Source organism: Sphaerodactylus townsendi, linkage group LG11 (genome assembly GCF_021028975.2).
Source record: "Sphaerodactylus townsendi isolate TG3544 linkage group LG11, MPM_Stown_v2.3, whole genome shotgun sequence".
Lineage (NCBI taxonomy): Eukaryota > Metazoa > Chordata > Lepidosauria > Squamata > Sphaerodactylidae > Sphaerodactylus > Sphaerodactylus townsendi.
Genome location: NC_059435.1, coordinates 23697685 through 23719438, shown reverse-complemented (window position 1 = coordinate 23719438; position 21754 = coordinate 23697685). Strand labels below are relative to the sequence as shown.

At 41.2% G+C, this 21754-nt stretch overlaps 1 protein-coding gene across 2 annotated transcripts in view; it reads left to right on the top strand.

The window, feature by feature from the left end:
• The window catches only part of ITGA9 (integrin subunit alpha 9), a 246500-nt gene that overhangs the window by 162070 nt on the left and 62676 nt on the right, over positions 1-21754 (top strand). The window lies entirely within an intron of this gene.

The following is a 21754-nucleotide window of genomic DNA, read 5'->3' as shown; positions in this document are numbered from 1 at the left end:
AGCCTATCAATATATTTCCAGTCAAAACTAATGAAAACTAGAGGCCATGGAGTAAATTGTTCTTGCTTTAGTCCAAGAAGTAATGAGATCTGGAAAGGTTTTAGAACCTGGTTATATGCATTCCTAACCACCTTGGTTATCAGGTACCATGAGAATAGTTAGCGATTCACCATCTTCACTGTTGAGGGGATTCCTCCTGCCAGTTGACAATGGAGGAAAGTCTGAGGTAATTGCCTTGATATCATAACTGGGAAAGAAAAAGATACCTCTAGCTGGCAGGCTGTTATCTTTAGCTATCTTGTGCAGTTAATCCCCCCCCCCCCTTCAGCTGCTAGGGAAGATTAGCTGAGGTAATCACACCCAGCAGAACCTCTCATTATACTGCCAAAACAATGTCCTTTTTCCATGTTCTGTGGTGCTAGGCTTTTATGCCAAAAGGCATGTTATATCTGGGATAGCCTGTGTTATATATTTTGTTCATTTATAGGAGCACCTATCAGGAGAATTGTCTTCCTAGCTTAAAAAAATAGTATTGTGTTATAATTGGCCTTGTATAAAAAGTGTTCTTGTTGAAAAACCAGTGTGGCCGAGAAACTTTTAATAGTTTCTCATTTAATGAATGTGACTGAAGCGGAGTCATATTTTTCCATGTTGTCACCTGAAACGCATTCTCAGCTGAGGAAATCCACCGAATAAAGACCACCCTCGCTGCGAGTACCTGATCTCCCTCGAATAGTCCTCTGGACGAACAGTAACCCGCCAAGTGCTTCGGTGTGTTGTTTTTTTCCCATGCGCCTACTAAGCAGTGCTTAGCAGATTAAATGTAATATGCTTTCATCTCACAGCTCCCCTCAAAATGAGGAAAATAACTGGCTCTTTGTTTCAAAGGGCGTATGTAAACTTCTGGAAAGGTGTATTAGGTGAATAGACACACAATGACTAATATTACAGTTGAAAGGGAAAATTATGCCCCTGCTCAGTAATTATTAGAGAAGCGTTCACTTCATGCAAGTGTTATTGTTGCCGCTGGCCCTCATTTCCTTTAGACTCTGAAATTTCATGACCTATGTTAATGGCATTTCTTGGCAAGCCCCCATTCCTCTTTGCTGGGGTGAGAAAGGGCACATTGACTGATATTTAAAAGGCTTCATTTATTGAGCTGCTTCATTTTTCTTCGCTCTGTAACCAGACATCATCAGCACCATGGCTGCTGACTATAAATGTGCTTTCCTTCATGTTGAAGACAGCCTTTAAAACATCATTATGAAAATGATGGGGTGACGGCGTCCGAAGCTGTGTAGTTGGTTTGTCAACTCAGTGGCCTTTACTTGATTGTATCAGTTGTCACTCTTGAATTGGAAGTACTTTTGGTGAAAATTCTTAACTCCCAATACAGTTTTGTTTTTGTGTCCCAACTGATCTGCCTATCCTGAATATGTCATATGACTGGCTTCATGGTACAGAGTGGTAAGCTGCAGTAGTGCAGTCAAATATTCTGCTCACAAACTGAGATTGTTCCCAGTGGAAGTCAATTTCAGGTAGCCGATTCCAGGTTGACTCAGCCTTCCATCTTTCTAAGGTCAGTAAAATGAGTGTCCAGCTTGCTGGGGATAAAGTGTAGGTGACTGGGGAAGGTAATGGCAGACCATCCTGCAAATGGCATGATGGGACGTCTGCCTAGTAAACCTGATGGGGTGTCATCCCATTGGTCAGTAATGACCCAGTGCTTGTACAGGGACCACCTTTATCTTTTTACTTTACTTACTGGGGATCAAGAGATCACATGGTTGGCTTACTGGGGATCAAAACATCGGCTGTACCCAGGACTCACCCCATGTTGTGCACTCCAGCAAATTCCTCGTTCTTTTCACCATGATGTCATAAACCACTTTGACATTGAATGTTAGTTTTCCTAACTTAAAATCTGTGGGTGCCTTAGCCTTACATGAAAAGAGATTCTGACAACTGTGCCTGCTCAACATCCTTGCTGAAAATCATTAACAACAATCAACCTCGAATGACTTGCTTCTTTCATTTTGTTCTTTATAAAGAGCAGGAGGCAATGAATATTGGGCTTTTTTATTTTTTTGGTAACGTGACCTGGAAATTTTATCAGCTGTTGCCACAAAGGATCTATAGCTTGCAAACCAGAGAGACTTTTTCTTGCTGGCAGTTTCAGTTGGCGCCAAGGGATAAATGGCATCCTGAACTAAAAAACCCTACAGGATAATAATCATATGTTCTTGGAATTGATCCTTACTTGCTTACATACGAATATCGGATTTGCCATGATACCATGAACTGGTGGTAATTACTTGATCCTTGTACTTGCTCAGCTATTCCCTTTGATAATTTTTTCCCAGATCCATTTACCATCTTTAAGTGTTCCTTAAGAATGTTTTAGAAAGAGTTCCCAGCTGTGATTAGCTTGCATTAAGATAAGCAGGGGCCAGCATGGTGTAGCAGTTACTATATCAAACTAGGATCTTAGAGACTTGGGTTCAAATCCCCACTCTATCATAGAAGCTTGTTGGGTGATCTTGGGCAAGTCATACAGACTTAGCCCAACCTGCCTCTTAGATTTTTGAGGAGATAAAATGGAAAACAGGAGAGCAATGTAAGTCTCTGTCCCCATTGAGGAGAAAGGTGGGGTGTAAATGAAGTAACTAAAATAAAATAACAAAGTATGGGTCCACAAGTTAAAGCCAAGAACACAGTCCATGTAATACCTCTATTGGGACCAACTCAATTGTAATGAGAGATACTCTTGCATCCAGTTAGAGAACCTGCACTAAATATTTCTAAAGGTTTTGCCTGTGCAAAACTGTTTAGCAGCAGTGTTCTCTAGGATTTATCTTATTGAAGAGAGATTAACAGTCTTTAATTCTGATAATATAAAAGAGTAAGAGAGTGATTTCAATTCTTGAACTATTAACCGGCAAACTAGACAGAACACCTGTTGAAACTTTTTATCTTTTATTCAGATAGGAAAATAGTATTTTAATTATTATTTTAATTGAGTGACACAGGGGGAAAAAAGTACAGGCATGAAAAAGTTAACCCTACAATTACTATGAAGATAAATGCTAAAATGATCGAGTTCTTAGCATTGCTTAACACTGTTACAGTAAGTAATAGTTTTAAAAGCAATCAGGTTTCAGCTTGTAGCCTCACTGCTTTTAGGGATTGTCAAAGATCTCAACAGCCCCATCCAAGTGTCTGTCTGTGGCCGCTGTGTCGCTGCACTGTCCCCCTAGAGGCTTCCCGCCAATGTGGGGAGGTTTGCAAAGAGAAAAAGCCTCCCTGCCACAAGAAGCCCTCAATGACCTCTGTAGAGGTGGCTTAAGTTTGATTTACTGGCCACTTGCGTAAGGTGGCAAATGGCTGAGAGGAAGCTGACTAACGTTGGCTCTGCCCCCTGGCCTGCCCCCATTACACCACAGGCAGGGGCACTGGGATGCTGGTACCGCATCCCAGCACCAGGACGGTAAGTGCCCCAGGAAGGGAAAATCTGCTGGAACGGCCTTGTGCTGCTCCCATCAGCAGATCCCACCCCCCCTTGGATGGGCCTACAAATTGTCCAATCAGAAATCTCACCTAGGCCCATTACTCATGGAACACTTTCCTTGGGACTGGTATCTATGCAGTGAGGCTGAAGTGATGTCTCCTTGCATTTCTCTGTTTACACACAAGGAGGCAGCCTGCCTTTTAGCTGCTTGCTAGCTTCAACTGACCTTTCCTTTCCTTTTGCTGCTTTTCTTAACTTTGCCCATCACTGGTTCTTTTAACTCCGCTGATATTGTGTCCCCCTCCCCTCCCCTCTCTTTTTCTCTTTGCTGCTGCTGCTGCAAGAGAGAGAGGCTTGTTTTTAAAAGGAGACTTGTTTCAAATAAAGTTTTAAAAAGCCCTCCCAATCATCAGGGAGGGTGATAGAGTCGGGGAGGTGATTTGGAGCCAGAAAGAGATTGGCTGATGTTGAAACTTCAATATAAGCTCTTTAAGAAGCAGTAAGCAGCTGGCAACATGGAACTGGGACAAGGAGGGAGTTATAGGTGGCAGTGTGAGGGACTGGGAAGGGTGGAGCTAGAGGCTGGCTGAAGGCAGAGGGGAGAAGTTCAGGGCAAAGCTGGGCTCACTGGGACCTTCCCACTCTGTCAGTGAAGCAATATTAAATTCCTTCTAGCAGTGCCCTCATTTGCTGCAAGGAGGAGAGAGAGTGAAAGCCAGGCTTGAGGAAATTGTTCTGTACAAGAAATCTTGCTGTGATGGACATTTGACCCCATTGTGCAGCAGATGTATTGTGCGTAATCGGCCCTATTCTTTTGAGACGTCCATTCAGAGAAATCTTATTTGCTTGTCACAGTAGTGGACAGAAAAACATGACATATCTTTCTCTAAATCTGTTCTATCATAATCATGTGGTTATTAACTAGATAACTGGTTGGCTTGTAATTAAATACAAGATAATCAGCATAAATGAATAAGCCAATCAATATGTGCATATGAGTTACATGTGATATAACAAGATAAGAAGGCCAATCTCAACTCTTAACCTCTATTAAAAAGCAGTTAGTCTAACTTTTCCGTAACTTTTTCAAGAAACTGTCCAAGATGAAAGCAGCTTGAAGCAAACGAAGTTCATTAACAGTTGAAAAGTATTTGAACTCTTGATTAGCTTGCAAACTCAGCAGCAAAAGATTAGTGATATCATAGCGACCACTCCACAGTGACACATAACTCTGTATAAGCTATTAAGTTCCTGAGCATTCTACAAAATACAAAGAAATGGGGAAAATAAGATTTTAAGTTGTTTTTTTTCAGGTTATCATGTACACAAGACCTCCTCATATCTGCATATAGTAGGTTTGCTGAAAGGCAAAAAAGAATCAAGCTTCAGGCTGTTGCATGCCAGGAACCATAAAAGCATGAGGTTATAAAACTTTTGAACTCATAACCCCCCTCCCACCCACCCCCAAAAGCCACTGGGAGAAAAGGCAACTGAACTGCTCAGAATAACAACCAAGTAAATGTCTCTTACCTTGAAAACTCTATGGGTTTTTTTCACATAAGTCAGCTATGACTGGATAATGCTTTCCATCACCGAAAGTTGCAGTCAGATAAATGTATGTGTAAGATTGATATGCCTTCTGTGTGGTGACCAGCTGTAGCTGGTTCTCAAAATATAAAAAAATATAAACAGACACCATAAAACTATGAGTATTAAAAACCAAGAGCTTTCACGGTCCATAAAATTGGCATTTAGCAGCCTAAAATGATATCCATAGAACAGGTAGAAGCAATAAGTAGTTAAAAAGATCGAATCCTTCAGCTAAAGGGTAAAAAGAAATATTTCGGCCTAGCACCTTGAGGCAGTAAAGTAGGTCATATGTGAGCTTCAAGGAGTAGGAGCATTCCAAAGGAATGGCATCCCCCCTGAAAAAGCCCTGTCTCTGGTTGCCATCTTCTAGCATTTTCACAGAGAACAGGGCTTGGAAAGAGGATCTTAACAGGCAGGCTGAACACTGTGGTGGTTTCATTAGTTTCTCGCAGATTACAATTTTCGGAGAGCTATCATTGGCTTTCCCAACTAATATAACAATGGCCCCTTCCGCACATGCAGAACAGTGCACTTTCAATCTACTTTCAGTGCGAAATACAACATCAAACCATTGTTGTCTATTTGTTGTAATTCTTCTGTATGCAATGTAATGTTACCATAGAAAAGATATCTTGCAATACCTATACTTCCAAGGAAATTTCATGTCTCCATAGGAATGAGAGGATTGCAAGAACCCATACAAAAAGGATGCAATAACCTCGATTACACAACATGATTAAAAAAAGAATGAGGCACTGATGAAGGGCAACGAAAAGCCAAAATAACACGTGCTGCTTTTGCATCTATCATTCCTATGGAGATATGAAGTTTCCTTGGAAGTATAGGCATTGCAAGATATCTTTTCTATGGTAACATTATGTTCATTGAAGAAAAAGGCTTTAAGGCAGACGGGAACGGACATAAAAGCAACAGACCTAATTATATATTCAGCAATTACATTGCATACCGAAGAATTACAACAAATAGACAACAATGGTTTGGAAGTTTATTGACTGTGTTGTAAGAGGAAATTGTATTCTCAAATCGAACTGTTATGAACAAATATATGGTCTGTAACTGACAACAGGTGATGTTTGGGCTTTGAGAAGTGATCCGGGGTATCGCTGCGCTATTTGCAAATGTAAAATGAGAGGTTGATACATGTTCAGCAATATTACTTTTTAATGTGTTTTGTATATTAGACTAAGGTGTTATTTAGCAATAACATAATAGAAAAAGCCCGTTAGCAGCAAATGTGCGTAGCGTTTTCATTCGGTCCATAGCAACAATGTACCTCTCCCAGCTCACCACCACCATGGGAGAGAGGATGTCAGAATATGGATCGTGACAGGAAATATGGCTCGAATGCAGAGAAAATAGTCAGAGAAAATAGCAGCAGTGGCGTAGTGGCTAAGAGCAGGTATATTCTAATCTGGAGGAACCGGGTTTGATTCCCAGCTCTGCCGCTTGAGTTGTGGAGGCTTATCTGGGGAATTCAGATTAGCCTGTGCACTCCCACACATGCCAGCTGGGTGACCTTGGGCTAGTCACAGCTTTTCGGAGCTCTCTCAGCCCCACCTACCTCACAAGGTGTTTGTTGTGAGGGGGGAAGGGCAAGGAGATTGTAAGCCCCTTTGAGTCTCCTAAAGGAGAGAACAGGGGGATATAAATCCAAATTCTTCTTCTCTTCTTCTTCTTGTACTACAAGTAAGGGACTGGACCAGGATGGTGTCAGATTGCCATGGGAGATTGTTGTATGTTGAATTCACATTTCTGAGGATAGAGGGTCCTTGATAGCAATTGCAATACTTAACCAAATACTGAGGCCTAATTCTCATTGAAGCTGCTACCATGACAGATGTCATTCCTACTTGTAGTCTGCAGCTGTACAGCTGACTACATCAGTTTACCACCTCAGTGAGATTACAGGACATGTAAATGCACAATAAATTTAATATGAGAACACCTTTGAACCTGTAACGATTAAAAAGCTTGCAGTGAAAGCTTTTCCCTTTTGCCATTTTTATGGTTGCTGGTGAACCATTTGAAAGCACAGCAGACTATAATGCATTCAGAAGATAACAATTCTTAAAGATGAACAAATATGACTGGTTGGTTTTTGTGTTTCCTGAAACCAGGTCTACTGTGTTGTGAAATCTAGATTTAGACACTCAGTGCCAGAATTGTTACTTTTATATATTATAAATATTGTTTCACACATTTTAAAGCAGGAATATCCAGCTGTTTAATCATAGGATTCTGGTGGTTTTCTTAATTATACAGATGAGAAAGTCTCAGCCAGCACTGCTGATCATGGCAAATTTTTGAAAAGTTGCACCTGTCAAAATTCTCACATGAATATACAATAGTTAAATGTACTGCAGCCATCATGATGAAAGGCTGCTTTCTAAATTAACCTCTCTGAGCTTCAGAGATTTTTGTGATCCTATTTTAAGTATCATCTTTCAAATGGTTTCAGTTTGCCTATTGGATGTGATACAAAATACATTTGAAAACCATTAAGTTAATTAGCTACAGTGCAGGATTTTTATGTTAGATACTGCAGTTCTTCTGTGCACAGTGAAATTGTCCTGAGTTATTAAAAAGCTAGCCAAGAGAACTAAACCAACATATACCGTATTTACACAAAAGGAAGGCAACCTTGAATGTAAGATGACCTCATCTAAAATATGTTATATTCCCCCCCAAAAAAAGAAAGAAGGGGGAAAAAAAAGAAATAACAGTAACTTATATCCAAATGTAAGATGACACCCTCTTTTTTGGTGGCATACCTGGAACAAAACCTAGTCATGAATTTGAGTAAAAACAGTAGTTTATTGTAACAAGATATCATAATAGCTAGTTGTGTGGTAGTTTGATTTTCTTATGGTTATATTGTTACATGTGCCCTGCTGTCCAAACAGTGAGACTTTACAGGGGCAACACTTTCATGGGTTGGTTCCCTTTAGAGGAGAGAATGAATCCCTGTGACATTTCTTTCTTCATTTACAAATGTACAAGTAGAGCAGCCAGTGTGGTGTAATGGCTAAAGTGTTGGACTAGAATCTGGGAAACCCAGGGTGGAATTCCTACACTGCACTGACCCACTAGGACAGGGGTAGGGAACCTGCGGCTCAAGAGCCGCATGTGGCTCTTCTGCCCTTGCACTGTGGCTCCACGAGCCGAGCTGCCGGCCCCATCCTTGCCCGCCCTGCTGCCTGCACCAACTGCCCATGGTCGGCTGGGCCGCGTCGCAGGCTTCCCCTCTCGCCCGCCCCATTGGAGCGGGGCGGGCGCTTTCCCAGCAGCTGGCGAGGCCGAGCCGCCGGCTTCATCCTTGCCCGCCCTGCACGCAGCAGGGCGGGTGAATCCATGCGCTTCTCAGAATGAGTGGAGTAAAAGGTAAAAAAAACCCAATATATATAGGGTTATCTTTATTTTAAATGTCAAAAATTATTTGCGGCTCCAAGTGTTTTCTTTTCCCATGGAAAACGGGTCCAAATGGCTCTTTGAGTGTTAAAGGTTCCCTACCCCTGCACTAGGAAGATATATATGTGTGTGGGGGTGTGTGGTGTGGTTTGGTGTGTGTGTGTGTGTGTGTGTGTGTGTGGGTAAAAGAGACTGCCCCACTAGGAAAATCTGCCAGTGCACATCAGATCACCACTCCAAAGGTAGCTCAGCCACTCACTGCTCTGTCTGCTTCTCATTGATCTTCATCAGAAATCTCAACTGCCTTTCTGATCCTTTCAGTCACATGTCTGTCTGCACCCTTCAGCTAGCAGGGAGGCTCACTTCCTCCTCTCCTTGATGGGGCCATGGCTACAGCCATTTCCTGAGAACTGCTGAGGGGATATGGAAGCGAGGTCATGACCTAGTGGTAGAGCATCTGCTTGGCATGCAGGCTCAATCCCTGGCACCAGCAGTTAAAAGATCTGGTAATAGCTAGGGTTGCCAGGTCCCACATGGCACCGGGGACAGAATGATGAGAAGATAGGGTTGCCAGATACAGGTTGGGAAACTCCTGGATATTTTGGGATGGAGCCTAGAGAGGACAGGGACCATACAGTTTGCCCTCCAAAGCATCCATTCTCTCCAGGGAAACTGATCTATGTAATGTAGAGATGAATTCAAGGGGATCCCACATCCCACCTGGAGACTGGCAGTCCTACTAATAGGTGATCTGAAAGACCCCTGACTGAGATCTTGGAAAGCCACTGCCCATTGGAGTAGATAATTAATGGACCAAGGGCCTGTTTATGTTTAAGGCAGCTGTATGTGTTCTGTCCTTCAGAAACGTTGCCATTTGTTCATCATTATTCAGGCCTCTCCAAGGTCTGCTACTTTAGGCCAAGCTAATACACCTAAATCATTCGTTGTAATTTTTAACTCGCATTTGATTTCTTTATTTACTCCATTTCATCGTTCTCTCCTACGTTTTTATCCTCTCTCAACAACCTTGCAGGTAGGTTGGGCTGACAGTGTGCTAGTGGCCCCAGGTCATTCGGAGAGCTTTTATGGTAGAGTGAGAATTGGAAACTGAGTCTCCAAGATTCTCATCCAGTGCTGTAATTCTTATGTAACCTACTTATCCTTGGCTACATTACTCTCCTGTTGGCGATGTAGAAAAATTAACAAGTTAATTTAATGACAGCACCCTGTGGCTTGTCAAACAAATATGACATTGCTTGAACAAATTAACAAACCTTTAATTTAAACACAACAACTTTCTATCATTTAGGGATAAATAATAGTGAACACACACACACATATTGCAACTCAGTTATACAGAATCTTCAGTGCCTTTTAAGAAAAGCGGTCAAAACAGTGATAACTCCTAACAGTACCCAGTAAATAAAGAAAAGCAAGGAAGTCCGAACAATTAATAATGCAGGACTTCTTTATCCCTTCTGTTCTTCTACATAAGATGTTGCTGGTTAAGGTATTTCTTCAACTTGGGCCTGTAAAAAAATAAGCAATTCCCTCAATTGAGCTGTGGGCTTTCCTTCTCCTATTGCGGCCAGATCAACTGAGCAGGGTGGGGCCCTTGCAATTGGTAATATGTAAGCAAGCTTATCAAGCTTTCTGCACATGCTCATTGAGCTCTTGTCCCCTGGGCCCGAAGATCCAACCAAAACACAAAAAGTGAAATGGCATGGGTTACACTTACACCACACAAGGAAGTGACTGGTTCACTCATGGATGTGGTGTGCATGGAGATGTAGGCTCCATTGAGATGTCATGAATCAGTAGTTTCTTTGTGACATTAATTATTCTTGATTCCTTAGGGTCTCACATTCCCTTTCTGCTTGCATGCAGAGCTGGAGCTGAAAACTTCTTGGTTTAAGAAGTCTTTGGTGTAATTCCTGTTGGGTTTCCTTTTCATTCTAGCATGCAAGCACTGCATGCTGGGAGAATTTTCAAAGAGTTAAACTTCTGTCTGCGTCAGTTACGTCAATTGACTAAAATCTCTCGCTGTGTGTATTTCTGTCAGGTCAGAGATTGTTTATTGTTCTGCTTGAAACTTGAAACCTGTAAACTCTACATATGAAAACAGAGTTACTTTGTGTTGATTGTAATGTAACAAATAAGTAAACTAAGATTCAACAGTTCTCTGTGCGGGAAAGGGTGACCACAGAAGAATAACCCGCTGATCTTAACAGATGCAGCAACCTAGTCTCCAAACGTCCCTGCCTATTCTGTTTGGGATTTTTTGAAAGAAAGAAAAATTAGCAGATCCAAGGTAAATCTAAATCTTTTCTTTCAGCTCCAAGTTGTCACAATGTCCACAGTCAGGCACTTCACCTGGGGTTCTAAACCAATTAAGGCTTAGCATCCCTATTCCTGGGAATAATACGGTCTCTAATCTATTACATTCCAGGGTAGTAGTAGCTTCCTGCTGCTAAAGTAACAAGTAAAGTGTGGTGCTTTAACAACCCATGAGTTTATTATGGCATAAACTTTGGTAAGCCAGAATTGTCTTCATCAAATACGCCACTATATTTTCCCAACCTGTTTGGACTGGAAGACACTCCTGACAAGAACTTTTCTTTAGCAGGGTTGGTAGTATCATGTAAAAGATTTATGGACTCAAAAAGATATTCCCTTCTTGGCAGTTAGATTCATTTGTGTTTCAATTGTTCCTGTGGAGGAATATTTTCTACCTTGTTTGAGTTGGCAAAAGGTTAGTGGAACTAAGTGCCTTTTACATGCATACAGTGATATGTGGATATATTGGACATAGCTGACAGATAACTTATAAATATAATGAAAAGAAAGAGACAATACAGTAATTAGATTTAAATACTATGCTAAGTTGTGTTTGGGAGGAATGTAAATGAGATTGGAAGGAGCTCTGGACTCTCCCCTGCAATCCTTCCTTTCCCCCCTTCTCTCACATTGTGTCCTAGTTTGTGGTAAACTGTAGTTTGCTGTTACATTTAAACTGGCAACCTATGGTTTGTACTTTTTGCAAAAACCAGGATTTCACTCTAGGGTCAACCTGGAGATCACAAGCTGGGAAGCTGGCAAATAAGGGGAGGAGGTTAACTCCCTGATAGATTCTTTTTGATCTTGAGCGTTGTTGCTGTTAAGTGCTGTCTGCCTTAACTGAGTGTAAAAAACTAAACATCTCTGAGTGAAGTAATCAGTCAAAGTGTGGGACTACTACTGTTGTCAACCTGAGTGCTGAGTGAAAGCAAAAAAATATACAGACAAAATATACTGGTGGAAAGGTTTATTGGAGGGCCAGGCTGCAGGACCATAATAACCACCATAGGAATATCTTCTAGTGAGAGAAGGATTTCTGTATTCCAGTGGGTCTAGGGCAGTGGTGGAATTCAACAGGTTCTTTGGAAGAACTGGTTGTTAAAATGGTGCTTGTAAACAACACAGTTGTTAAATTATTCGAATCCCACCACTGGCACCAGTTGTTAAATTGTTTGAATCCCACCACTGGTCTAGGGTATTGGGATTTGCTTTGGTTTACCTCAGTAGAAAGTTTGTTTTTCTCCCTTCCTCAGATTGTTTTTATTGTTTACATCAGCGGCTGTGGCAGACCCACTCCACTCTGACTTGCGGGCCCTATTCTGTCTGACCCTTCGAGGCAGCTGGGTCCTGGTGGCCATCTAAGGGCTCCACCCAGTGTGTGCCAGTCACCTGATTTTCTCAATACCAGCTTCCCTTCCCTGCATTGAAGTTCTAAGGCCTTTCCTCATGCCTGTGATCCCCACTACCCAGCATCTGGTTACCATGAAGATAGCTTACTGCCTCGTGTGCTACTGGGAGAGCAGCCACACGTTAACTGACCATCCCTTGCCTTCCTCCTGGCTCCTGTTTTAAAATAGTGTGCCTGAAATGATGGCAGTCTAATGTGGTACAGAGAAGCACTACCAGCATTAATAGTTATAAAGCACTTATTAAAAAGAAAATGTCCATACCCATACTCTCAGTACAGCAACAGACTGAACAAGGGATCCAAAAGAAAAGGGGAAAACTCCATTCCTCTGTTCCTCCCTCTGTACATGTTGATGTCAACCTGAGACATCCCCTTTAGCTTAAAAGGTTGCCATGGAGTTTGATAGAGTTCCCATTACCTTGAAGTCTCTGCTCAGACCTGCACATGACAACGGCTGCCTGCAACAGACCCCTTGCTTTGGGGTTTTGCTCCTTCCTGATCACTCTCTCATCCAAGCCAAAAATGAAGATTGCCTTTGGGGGTTGTTAACCCTTTAAATGTAATATCGATATTCCTTATGTCAATATTGTACAGGCTGCTACCATTCTTTTTGATTTTTTAGGCGAATACTGGCTGTCGATCCGAAAAGGATCCTCCCGCTCCTTCCAGAAATCAATGACTGGCATTGCCCTAAAAACCCCCAAAATAATGGTAGCAGCCTGTACAATATCAATGTAAGGAATATTGATATTACATTTAAAGGGCTACCCCTGCCCCCCCCCCCAAAAAAAACACCAACACCCCCTGGCAATCTTCATTCTTGACTTGGACGGGGGAGCAACTTGCGGGAGCAACTTGGAAGTGCAGCAGGCAGTGGGGTACCTCCTCACATGTAAACAAGGAAATACAGGGAGATTTCCCCCCCCCCCCCCCATGAAGGCAGTGTGGGGTACGGAGCTTTGTGGGAAGCATTCCATGCATAATGGGCCAGAGAGAAGCTTGGGCAGTTGGGTGGAGAAGCTTAAGTGACATCAGCTGAAAGATGGCTTTTGGTCTCCATCTGCAAACTTCTCACTACATCCCTCAAGGCTGGGACTCAACAAGAAATCCGGGTGGCAGTTTCTGTTTGGCACCCATTCCAGTTGTTCATTGGGAGACGGACAGACTGGATGTTCATCTCTCCTGTGTTTGGGACACAGTATGTTTGGCCGTCAAACATCTTCAGCACAGAATTTGCAGCATGCTTAGTTTAAATCAAACTACTAGGGCATAAGTAAAAAAGTATACTTTACTTTTAAGAGTAAATAGTGGCAGTGGAAAACAAGACAATATATAGGAATATGCAAGATTCCATTCTCATCATAGTTGTGGTGTGGCCAACGGTTGCAACATGACAAGTAAAACTAAATATTAACCAAATTTATTTTAGTAACATAATGAATGTTCCTCCTGCTCCTTTCCAGTGTTTACTGGAGAAAAATCATGCGGGGTCAAACAGTTAGTCTTTAAATCCAGAAAGATCTCAGCCAAAATTCTTACTACCTTTATTAAGAGTGGAATGTACAGAAAACCTGGTTCAATAGTGCCGGTAATTTGTTTCACACAGTCACTTTTGTAAAGAGGCTTCTCTCTGGTCTTTCCCTGTATTTGAGACGTATTAGTTTTGGCTCTTAAAAAATGAAGTTTCTTTTGCTTGGCAGCAGGACACGGTTGCCTTTTAAAACTTTACCCTATATCTCAATGATGAATGAATAGAACTGTGTGTGAGAGAGTGTTTATGGAACAAGAGCTTTTGAATTTGTTAATCAAAACCACAATATGAATAAACCTGGTGTAATGTTCCTGCTCCCCACCCCCATATCCAGTTGATGGAACAGAACAAATGTCTGGCCCTAACTATTTTTTCCCAATAGTGTTGTTTTAATTGTGCCTTTTCTTTTACACAAGAGCAAACAATGCTGATGATTCAACGAGGCTGCCATTTTTATTATAAAGTGTAGTTTGGCCCAACTTTGATTTGGACTTTTTAGAATGGCGCTCTCCGCCCAGTGTGAGTTAGTTGTAACTGGCAACAGTGTGGCTCAGGAAAGCTTTGAGATGAGATGATCACACACCAAGCCAACCAGTCTGTATTATAAATCATGCCGTGAGCCAGTGTACAGCCCTTGGGAAATTTATCTCTGACGTTGCAATTGTCCTGCTATATAAGCAAGAGATCTTTCTTCTGAATCCCATTCACTATTTGTATGTGATGCAGAGACAGTGAATTAAATATCAGATGATGACATAATTCATTCATTTGAGGTTGAATAGTGACAGAAAATTATTTTGTTTGTTTCTGTTACAGTTAAAAGTCCTCTTTTATAGAGATGAAAGAGTTGTATTTCTTAAATGATGGCAGATTTTTTGTTTTTTTGTTTTGAGAGCAGGGTTTGCATTTAAAGCATTTTGAAATGAGTTTCAGGTGACTAGTCATGTTAGTCTGTGATAGCGTAACAAAATTCAAATCCAGTAGTATCTTAAAGACCAAGAGAATCTTACAGGTGTAAACTTTTTTCGATCAAAGCTCACTTTGTCAAATATGGTATCTGACAAACTGAGCTTTCACTTATGAAAGCTTATACCCTGGCAAATTTTCAGAGCACTGGAATATTGAAGTGAAACCATGACATAGATTTTAGTTTTCTCTTTGAAAATCAAAACAATGCTTTCTTTTGTATGTTCTCCAAAGAGTCACACAACTTAGTTTCAATAGGAAATATGGCTACCTTGACAGCTGAACTGGGCCATAGATGTCGGGTTGGGTCTAGTTTAGTGAAGGATCAGCAGGGCAAGGTTTCACTAAAGTTTGACATCAGGACCCCAAATAAAGCAAGATGACTCACAGGGCATCTTACATTCTGGGCTGTGGGTATCATTTAATTCCAGAAAGGTACAAAGCTAGAGAATACACACCTATTGTGTCTTCAATTTGTTTCTGAGGACTGTACTTGCAGAGGCATCTTGTACCTGTTGGGCCACAAGTTTTGAATAGTAGACTTCCAAATGCAATGACAGAAGTTATATGGGACAAAGTACTTATCTTACCTTGAAATCCTATGGGGTCGCCATAAGTTGACTATGATTTAAAGGCAACTTACATACATAAAGAGGTGGAAGAGAGTTCATCCTTAGCTTCTAGGTATTGCTTAAAGTTCTTGATCAATTTGTGAAATCACACATTGTTAATTATTTCCTCCCCTCAACTAACAGATTGTATTCCTTTCTTGAACATGGCATTGATAACTCACTGAGTAAAAATACAGACTTTTTTTTGGAAAACACCATAGTGTGAGACCCTGTTCTTAATGAAACCATACTACATTATTCATAGCTTTGTCTCCTTTATGAAGGCCAAAAAAGATTTTAAAAGACAGAGAAAATAAAAATGAGTCCAAAAAGAGATTCCCGCCAGGACCCTGGTTAAGGGAGCCTCTGTTAAAATGCCATTAAAGCTAGAGGATTCTTCTGTCGTAAGAACTTTTCAAGTAGAGGGAACAGACTTTCCCTTTTTTGGTAGAAAATGAAAGAACTGGCTTTTGTGCTGATGATAATCTTGCATCAGCACATCCCAGAGTGCATACAAATGGAAATCCCGAAGTAACTCCACCCCCGAGCTAGAATTGCAATGCAGTATAACAAACAGGAATGGAAGGAACCCAGGAAAGTAAGGGAGACTTGGTCTGAATTAAGTGCACAGACATTTAGGTGCTTATCCCAAGCAATAACTCAAAACTTTGCATCTGCAAGGATTGCTCTGCACATTTCACAAGAATCTGTTGATTTTATTTATGTTGTTTAAAAAAAGTTCCCGGAGCTTCTTGTTTCCTGTTCCCTAGATCCAGCCTGTCTTCGCAGCATTATAGCATGTGTTGCTTCCATTTCCACTGCAGAACTGGAAAGAGGTGCAAAAGGAAAACATATTCCAATTCTTGTTGCTGCTCTCCTTCCTACCCATGCAAATATGTCTGTGTGTTTTCTGTCTGAAGGGTATGGTGTTCTCAGATACTGTGTGCAGATAATAAGCTGGGAATCTGATTTTCAACAATAGTATGGCATCCATTTAAAGGTTTATATCCAATGGCTTGTGGGTTTTCTCCACTTTGAACCTAAACTACTTCAAAATCCATTCCAAAATCCTTTGGCAAAATTATTTTTTTCCTTCCATTTGAAAATCTCAAGTAGCATCTTCCTGAAAACAATGCACGTGCATATTATAAGGTTGCCAACCTCCAGGTAGAGCCTGACAGTTTTCCAGAATGGCAACTAATCTCCATTCTGCTGAGATCAGTTCCCCTGGGAAAAATGGCTGCAGACTGCAGGTGAGGCCCCTCCCCTTCTTAGTCTCCACCCCCAAACCTTCAGGAATTTCCCAACCCAGAGTTGGCAACCCTAGCATGTTCTAATGTTCTAGGTGCCTTGGTGGATCTTGTGAGGACAGAAAGGTGGGATATAAATTCTGTAAAATAAAAATAAATAATTGAACATTTTTTATTCAGTTGGATTGCCAGCAGCTGGCAGCCAGCATGAGTTGGAACACTGGGGTGGGGGGTACTGTTGGTACAGAGGTCTTCTTTTACTTACAAGGAAAACCCCAACATGACATCATGCTTTGCTATACCCTGTTTAGGATAAAGATGAGAGTGCAGTCCAGGAAGTGACAAGAGGCTGCTTCCGCCGGAAAACATGGCATGAAAAATTAAAATATTTAAAGAATATAGTTGCTTTGGTTTTTAAATATCCAAAATATCACATGGGTTATACAAATATCCATACAAATCTTTATACTCACGCACACCCCCTTTTTTATTTTGAAATGACAGAATCACACTAGAACCCACATTCTCAGTTTTCTGTGTTTGACAAAATGTGACCTTTTTACTTCATATGATTTTTGTGTGTGTTGTGTATGTATATGTATATATATACACACAAATATATAATATACATATATAATTTACTTATTAAAATAATGTATACCTTGCCTTTCCTCTTGGCTGAGTCCTTGATCCACTTTCTTTACTTAATATAACATCGTTTACAAATTTTGTGGAGCTGTTTTTATTTGGTGAAAAGGCACACATATTGGGCTGCTTGAAAGTGTGATTATGGAACCTACTGGAAATAGGAAGAAGAAAATCCCTGAGGGCAGTTTGGTAGGACACATCTGTAACTACACATTTTGGCTTACTTTCTGCAGTTGGCTTGAAGCTGGGATTGTGTGCATCTTTAAACATTTGTAGGAGAGTAGTAAATTTGTTAAAGGGCTTCTAGTTGTGGAATGGTATAGTAGAGATCAGTCTCCTCAGATCTTATAAGTTAAGCAGGGTCGGTACCTGTAAGGAAGAACACCAAGGAAGACTTTGCAGAAGAAGGCAATGGCAAACCATGTCTGCTTAATTGCTTGCCTTGAAAACCCTATGGCATCAGTATAAGTCGGCTGTAACTTGATGACACTTTACTCACACACAGAGATTCTCCAGGCTGAAGAATGCTTTTTCTGATGGAGCCAGAATGGGGTAGGGAGATAGAAGCTTAATGGATGGCAGAGATGTTTTGGCAGAGAACTCCTACTTTTTGGTGCATTCGCTGCTGCTTCTTTTAGTGGGTCCTTCAGAATTTCTGCCAAGGGCATCAACTCAGCACGACAAGAGACAAAGTAATAAAGAGCCAGAGTTGAGTTCATTAGTGCCTTAGAGACCAACAAGATATTTGGTGTATAAGCTTTTGAGAGTCAAGGTAATAGGCTCATTTCAGATACCTGAATCATGTTGTCAACTGAGAATGTGACTCACAGCTTGGCTGGGATGGGTCATGATGGCAGATGGCTTGTACAAGAGAAAGCTGTGAACATTCAGAACAGTGCTACTGGTCCCTTGTCCTATTCTGCCTAACACTATTCATGTACAATATTATCAGTTCCCTTTTTAAAAAAAAACAACCCTTGTTTTCCAACTTAGCTGAATGCACTCTCCCATATTTGGAACACTGGATTCTTTTCTTATGTGATAACTTTTCTTCGTGCAGTTTTCAAATTTAGGGGAGAGCAGTGGGAGGGAAGACATTCAGAATTTTTTTTGGGTTACTTCAGTTGGAGACGTCATGTGTAGATCAACACTTGTGATCTCATGCTCCAAAAATAGCTTAGCTGACGATGAAGATGGGGGGTGGGGGGTGGGTGTTTGCTGCAATTAATTTTACTGAATTCGCCTTCTGAAAGTGAGCAGGGAATTAAAAGATGTGAAAACCAAAGTTTGCCGGATTGGAGTGTGTGATGTTGCCTTCAGCACTTACCAATGAGATCATGGAAGAGGGAAGGAAACCAGCGTCCAATGCCAAAAAAAAAAAATTCCTTCCTTCATTTCTTCTGATCTCCTTCACCAAACAAATGCTGACAAGTGTGATCTAATATACTTCCCACCAGTACATCAGACTGGGGGACATGTCTGTTTATTTAAATAGACATTGTTACTGATGATTTGATGTTCTTCCCAAATATCTGCTAATAAGGCATTGATTGTGTCATTTATGTTAATTAACAGACAGTCAAATTCGTAGCTACCTCCCCCTCGAGTGCATAACACGTTGACTGTATTTCCCTGTATCCACCCTTCCCTTTTATTTTTTTTAAAGAATGAATCGTTTGCATCATAAAATCTGGTATTTAACACAATTCTATTTGAACTAGTACTTGATAATCTTTACCATGTCTTTTGATGATCTCCTTTGTCCCTAGATGATCACTTTTGAACAAACCGTTCAATAATGCTACCTGTGTGTAAAGTCAACAGCCTAAAATGTTTAGGAGGCCTTTATGTGATCAGTGTTTTTTGAACAGCCAAAATATTTTTGTATGTGTAAGATTTGTCAAAACAGGCGCATCTATTAGAGCAGTGATGGTGAACCTTTTCGAGACTGAGTCCCCAAATTGCAACCCAAAACCCACTTATTTTTCGCAAAGTGCCAACATGGCAATTTAACCTGAATACTGAAGTTTTCATTTAGAAAAAACGGTTTGCTCAGAGGCGTGCGTTGCTCGGGAGTAAGCTTGATGAAGCAACCATGCAACGCTTCGAACGGGTGAATCACGACCCTAGGAGGGTTTACTTAGAAGCAAAGAAACTACAGCCCTAGATATGTATGTATGTATTATTAGAGGGCGCAATTTTCTACTTCCCCCACATGACGAACTCTATGCTTGCGTGCCCACAGAGAGGGCTCTGAGTGCCACCTCTGGCACGTGTGCCATAGGTTCGCCACCACTTTATTAGAGCGTTCAGCACTTGCTTGTAGTTATTGTACCAAAGTGAGCAGTTAACATACTGACCTCTTTTTTCAGGGGTTTCGTTCTGACCTTTCTCAGGAGTTCCTTTTATGAATTGAGTGGTAGGTGTCAGGCAGAAGCCTATTTGCATTAAAGAAATGTTCGCCCTTTCAGGACATGTACAAAATAAACCCTGGGAAGAGCTATGCTGACATTTAGTTTGCAGATAATGTTTTAAGGCAGTTTCAACTTGGACTACCCTCTGGTGCCTCAAACACACAAAATATCACTAACCTGCCGGTGGAACTCTGATACAGCTGGAGTTTCCAGATTCATGTACAGAAACTGTAAATATCTATGCAAATGTATTTAAAATATTTATAGACGTGATGCACGCCTTCCAGTACTGGACTAGATGGACCTGGTCCCCATTCAACTTTGGAATAATGGCAATCACAGGGGCCCCTGCTGCTTATCTCCATTATCTAGCTGTATCCCATCAGCTACGTGCCTTCATGCTAGCCAAGTTCAATGTTCTCTCTTCAGCTGTATTGTCTCGGAGAGTCTATAAGATCCCCTAGCCAGCTAGATTTTGCCCTGTAGGCAAAGCTTCTTTGAAACTATTTCTCACATGTCCGTGTCCGTGTGATCTACTACTGTCCGTGTGATCGAGAAGGCCAATCTCACAAAGCCAAGGTATCATGTCTCCTGGCAAACCAGAATCCTAGTGTAATAGTATTGGTTTCCTGAGGTCATGAGTTTTTCCAAATTTAGATCAATTAATTTTTAATATTTTATTATATGACATTTTTGCATATCTATATTGTATGTTCTGCTTGAAAGTAAAGGCTTTTGATTTGATGTATGTGTCCATAACCTATAGCAGCAAATGTTCTTCAGATAAAATTTTGTAGTGTCGTTTCAATTTAAATTCTGGCCCGTATTCTCTTAATGTTACAGTAGCTATGTAAAGTAACTGAAAATGCCAAACTTCAAGCCATGGAAATTAAAAAAAAATTATTAGATATGAGAAATTGTGGGAGTTTAGGCTAAAAGTAAATCAAACATTATACCACTACATCCCTGAAAAAACCACTGTTGACTGGTTGATAATCAGTCTGGTTGGTTGGCCTTGACAAAATTATACAGAATAATTTTCTAAAACTAGCAGAGATATGGAATAGTCTCTTACATTTCACAGATTGTTTTCCTATACAGAGTGAGCAAATCCATTTTGATGAGGTCTTCTTCAGGTTTTGCACAGACAAAATTGATGAAATTTATTAACAATTTATTTGTTTATCACCTCTAAATCATTTATTACCTCTAAATCAGTAGTCTCCCATGGGTGGGGATCTGCAACTGAGTTGTGGAGCCACATGTGGTAGGTCATGTGCCCATACAGTCGCCTTTTTTAGCTGCTTTTTGGAAGGGACTACTGATGTGTGTGCATAACAGCAAAGGTACCATGCTCCCTTACTGGATTTTCATGCATGCTGAGATGAGTGACAGGAATGGATGGTGAGTTTAGATCATTCAGTGGTAGAGTAAATTCTTGTTTAGGACAGGCAGCTTCAGAAGAGAAGAAGAAGAGGAAGAGTAGTAGTAGTAGTAGTAGTAGTAGTAGTAGTAGTAGTAGTAGTAGTAGTAGTAGTAGTTTGGATTTATATCCCCCCTTTCTCTCCTATAGGAGACTCAAAGGGGCTTACAATCTCCTTGCCCTTCCCCCTCACAACAAACACTCTGTGGGGTAGGTGGGGCTGAGAGAGCTCCGAGAAGCTGTGACTAGCCCAAGGTCACCCAGCTGGCGTGTGTGGGAGTGTACAGGCTAATCTGAATTCCCCAGATAAGTCTCCACAGCTCAGGTGGCAGAGCTGGGAATCAAACCCGGTTCCTCCAGATTAGATATACGAGCTCTTAATCTCCTACGCCACTGCTGCTCCTCTGCTTCACTCTGCTTCACAAATTGTCTCTTGCCACTACCACCCTTAGTGAAGCCAGATTCCCGCACCACTGGATTTTCCAATTCTTTACACTTGGACTGCAAGCCTCCAGGTGGAACCTGAAGAGTTCCCAGAATTACAATTGATCTCCAGACTACAGAAATCAGCTCCCATTAAGAAAATGGCTTCTTTTGGAAGGTGGACTCTGCATCCCTGCATGGGGCAACCCCAAATCT